We start from the raw sequence: 5,084 nt of genomic DNA, 5'->3' as shown, positions 1-5,084 counted from the left end.
GCTTTTCCCAAGATATAATTGTTTTTCAACTTGGTTGAAAATAGTTTCACCCGGTGCGACCGCAACCTTCGCACCCTCCCCTTAGTGACCTCTCCCCAACAATGTCGATTAATATATTAGAGTAGACGGACTAGGACATTTTTTAAAAATGCGAACAGCATAGCGCACTATTACTATTACTAGTAGGCCTACTGGGTGTGGCAAAATATGTAGGTCGCAGCTGGGACTGCGCAGCCACGGGAAAAACTGCATTCCTCAATAATCTTCGGACTCGAAGACAAAGCCTTACCATGGAACTATACTAATGGAACACCAGCTTCGAGATTTTATGATCAGAGTGCCGTCGCGCATCTTTTTTCGCGCACCATACCAATTTGAAAAATCGATGAGGATGCCAAAGAAGAAATTTACTCCGAGAGCCACTTGGATTGACCTTCGTTGAGAGTAAAACTTCCCCACACTATATTTTATTAGATCTGTAAAAACTTTATCCATTTTCTGACTATCTGATAAAATAGATACAATTTCCCTGAATAATGGATCGTCACAAAAGATTTTTTTTTTAGGCCACTTCATTAAAATAGGTGTTTCCAGTACTTCCTCATTTGGGTATTTTACACAAAATCTGGATTTTTTTATGTACATGTCATTTTTATCATCTGTCCCGCGCAACCAAACCATCCACTTTTCCCGGTCACCAATGTTCTTAACAAGATATCAAGAGAGAGAGGCTGGTCCATTATTTGCGTAGTCCAGCCAGCTTTTTTTTTTTTTGACAACCTTTTTTCGTTCTCTCTCATGAAGGATATGTTTTGAAAATTAGTCTTACAAAATACAATTCCAAACCAACTCATGCAGTTATCGTCTTTTCACAGTATTGAGGAGTCATCCTTTTTGCTAGCCAGAGTGTTAATTGGCAAAAGTGAAAAATTCATTTTCTTTAATTTTTTAAAGTAAATATTCATAACTATATCTTTTATATAATAATATATTTTTAAAATAATAATCTTTTATATAGACATGCTTTAATAGATCTAATAAATGATTAACTCGGACCTACCAATATGGGTATATAAATACTTAAATCTGGGTATTTAAAATTTCGAATGCGAATTTTTAAAAAACCGGACTTATATTGATCTAGATCTCTTGTATAATATCTAGAATAATATAGATCTACAACACCTAGGCCTAGACTAAAGTTAAAGACTAAGGTCTAGATTTATTTAACGTTTAAAAAAAATCAATAGATCTAATATAGACAGTCATGAGATCCACTCTATTTTATCTAGATCTAGACCATACATGAGATCAATAATTGTCAATATGAATATTTATAGATCTAGTCCTAGTCAAATCTAGTGACTCTAGTCCAGAGTCTAGAATCTAGATTGAAGATTCTAGATCTATCGATCATCTATGATCTATAGTCTGTCTATAGCTATACTTACTATTATAGGCCTACACTTTTACAGTATATGAGTATACTCATACGAGTCATACTGGCTATACTATAGTATAGACACTATAGTTAGTATAGTTAATACTTTTTAATAGTAGATCTATAATCTATCAATTCTATCTAAATCTAAATTATTCTAAATCTAGACTTCACTTTCACATCACATTCAGTCATTCACACGATTATTGATACAGACAGTGAATGAAACGAATGCAGTGGTTATACTGATTATACTTAAAGTGACGATACTACTTATAGATCTACCAGTTGATAAACATCATCATCATAGATAATAATCTACATCTATAATCATAGTGCCCTTTATTTAGTCAATGTAGTCAAGTCAAGATAGTGGAACGTAAACTCGAAGGTTTAATACAATATGGTATGAGTCTATGAGTTAGTATAAGATCTAATTATTTTGTTACTTTGTATGTGACAGTATGTCAATGTCTCAATTAAAATAATTAATATCACCAGCCATATCATTTTAAATATTTAAAAAGTAGACATAGATTTTTATTATATTATAAATAGATAGATTAGATCTACATATAATTTTACAAACTTTAGAAATGATTGATTTTATTTTTTTATTGATAAGCCTTCTAGACTAGATCTAGCATCTCTAGCTAGACTCTAACATGTAGATTGTAGATCTTTGAATTGGATCGATATTCACCTTCCTAAATTGTCTCTAAAGTCTATAGCTGATTTGAGAGGCCCAACGAGGCAAGACGAGTCTATTAGTACTCTGTCTCTTGATCTATCTAGTAGGCCTACTAAGCTAGTGCATTAGCCATAGTGTAGTCAAATCTTGACAACTAGTCTTCTAGATCTAAGCTTCTAGAATAATTAGATCTAGATCCAGTTTAGATTTAGAGTATAAAAGTTTTTACTACCTAAAATACTAAATCTACTGATCTAAATTCTAGATATATAGATCAAGTTCAGATTAGGATATAAAAATATTCCACTAGCTAAAATTCTAAATCTACTGATCTATACTTAATATTTTAGATATTATATGACATCTATCTACAAAAATTATTATTAAGATATAATTATAGATTCTAGACTAGTTATATATGTACATAAAATATATAAATAAAAGATAAAATTTATGCAGGCCTAGGTCCCATAAATTTATAATTGATCCAGATCAATCAGTAAAAGTTACCTTCGATTGGCAATTTTACCCAATCTAATCTATACAAGACAATTTATAATCCATGCCTTGCCTACACCCCATATATATTAGTTTCCATTCCATTCCAGACCCATGAGTTCATGAAATAATAAATGATGTGGTGTCAAGTTGGATCTATCCCCTGAAATTCAGTACTTTAATATAAAACTCACATATCTAGTTAATTATTTGCTGACACTCTGATAAACTTGAACTTGTGTGATACATATATGTTTCTTATCAGATTTAATTAATGAAGTTTTGGTGCATTTTAACCAGTAATAAGGCTACAAAAGTAGCATCAGGTGTATTCTAACCATTGGCATTTTTCCTGGCAACATTTCTATTCTAGTCTGTGATAAATTATAAATAAATAAAAATGTTTGTAATGTTTCAGTTATTAACAAGTAGAACCATGGCAACCAGTTCTGATGATGTACCAGAATGGCTCAAGGATCATACTTATACTACTTCTACTCTCTGGGCATCCATTCAATATTTAATGTAAGTACTACTATACAATTTTTATTTTAGTTATCTAATAGATGTTTTATGAATTGTGTGATTTTCATGGTCAAGCAACATCCAAATATCTGGGATGGAATTTAACATTTTTCTCTAAGTTTTTTTATTTTTTATTTATAACACTCTTAAGCACATTCATCTTTCATGAATGCCTAATATACCTTGGCTGTTGTGCAGGCCATTCCTTTACAATAAACTGTTAGATGAAATTAGGCAAAATTGTCTGATAATTTGTATGTTTGATACAACGTTTTCAATTTAATAATATTATTTTTTTATTGTAATGTTTTCAAAAGAAATTAACCAATATGCCTAATTGTATAATTACAGTTATGTTTGGAAATGCAAGAAAAAGGCATGCATTCCTGAAAAGTCAATGATTGGTTGCACCTCTTAAAGGTAAGGTACTGTAATTTTTCCCATGTACTTTTCTCATAAGCTGAAGTACTTGTATTTTTGAAAAACTAGTTTTCCATGAAAATGTAAATCATAATATATGTTATAGTTGCTTTTAGATGAGTGCAATGTCCATCAAATTAAATGAATATCTGCCTTCACCTTTAGTAATAATTCATAACTATTAAGGTCAGGGCCATGTCTACACATTAACGCAGTAGCTCCTTTTAGGTACAGACTATTTTTAGAATGGCAAAATTATATAATTATACTTAATAACATATATACGTTTAGCATGGTCAACACATATGTCACACATATTTTTCTTTTTTTTAAATCCTTTTATTTATTTTTATAACTAGATAACTTTCTGTTATGAGAAAAGATGAGATTCTTGGACTCCTGCATAGCACCACCAGAAAGGAAAATCCCATCATGTTGCAAAATAAAAGTCTTGGACCAATTTTAATTTAAGATATATATATTATGTTGTAAGATACATATTTATGTATATCCTGTCATTCAGCCAACAGGTTTGGATTTAGTATTTCTTTAAATCTGTTTGATACTGTACTTGAAAACTATTAATCTGAGCCCCATTAAAACAAGAGGGAGTGCAGTGGATGAGTGGTAAGGGAAATTTTACTTTTTTAAAATTAAAATAAGAATCTAACAAAAGTAAACATATAAAATATGGTGCATTCTCCTTAAAACTAAAACCTGGTGCAAAGGTTTAAAATGTTGGCAAAAAAAAAGCAACATCAATTGAATATTCTTAATTCCCTTTGCAAAACTTACTGAGAAGAACATGCATGTTGTTCCCTCATAAGTTTCTTGACAGAGGAAATCTTGTTTATATTAGATTTGAAGTAAGCAAATTAAGAAAAAAATTATAATCATTATTTCAAATGGTTGTATCTAAACCTTATGAATTATTTTTCAGTTATAAGTATATTGAAATGAATGGATAATCATGAAATTGTTAAATAATTGCTGCTATCATTCCATTGACTAAAGAACCATAATTTTTTTTAAAATTAATTTTCAAGCAGAGTTCACATAGATCTTGAGTGAAATTTTTCTTTTTTTGACTAATGCTTCAATTTTATTGTATCATTAGTTTTTTATTTTTATTACCCAGAATATTTTAAAAATGAGTACACTATTTTCATGTAATAATGTAACTTGGTATTCACACATCAAAATACGCTATAATCTTTAGGCCATATAGATTTGTATAAATATAAATTAACTTGCTTAAATACATTATAAGTGTATATTGTTTGTATAAGAATAAAGTTTTTCTGTAGACAATTATTGTTCAAGATTTGTTGATGCTCCTGCTTAATAAATTATATACACAGGTCATTAGTTTTAACACACTACTGACACAAGAAAAACTGGTCGCCCCCACTTCCATTACATAGATGTAATAAAACGTGACCTCAAATCAGTGAACATCAATACTGACAATTGGGAAGACATAGCTTTAGACGCAACAGATGGAGAGAC

General features: G+C 30.1%; 1 long non-coding RNA gene across 2 annotated transcripts; it reads left to right on the top strand.

Annotated features, from left to right (window-relative positions):
• The first annotated feature begins 1,580 nt into the window (after positions 1 to 1,580).
• Positions 1,581 to 4,833, top strand: LOC129927174 (uncharacterized). 2 transcript variants are annotated; one of them, XR_008778773.1, is made up of 4 exons: positions 1,581 to 1,847; positions 3,049 to 3,155; positions 3,507 to 3,575; positions 3,935 to 4,833. It is a non-coding gene; the product is annotated as an uncharacterized LOC129927174 (long non-coding RNA). The 2 variants fall into 2 exon arrangements; XR_008778774.1 differs by having other exon boundaries at positions 3,507 to 3,580.
• Positions 4,834 to 5,084: the final 251 nt, after the last annotated feature.

Source organism: Biomphalaria glabrata, chromosome 7 (genome assembly GCF_947242115.1).
Source record: "Biomphalaria glabrata chromosome 7, xgBioGlab47.1, whole genome shotgun sequence".
NCBI classification, from domain to species: Eukaryota; Metazoa; Mollusca; class Gastropoda; family Planorbidae; genus Biomphalaria; species Biomphalaria glabrata.
Note: the sequence above shows the minus strand (reverse complement) of the source record. Positions and strands in the feature narration are given on the sequence as shown.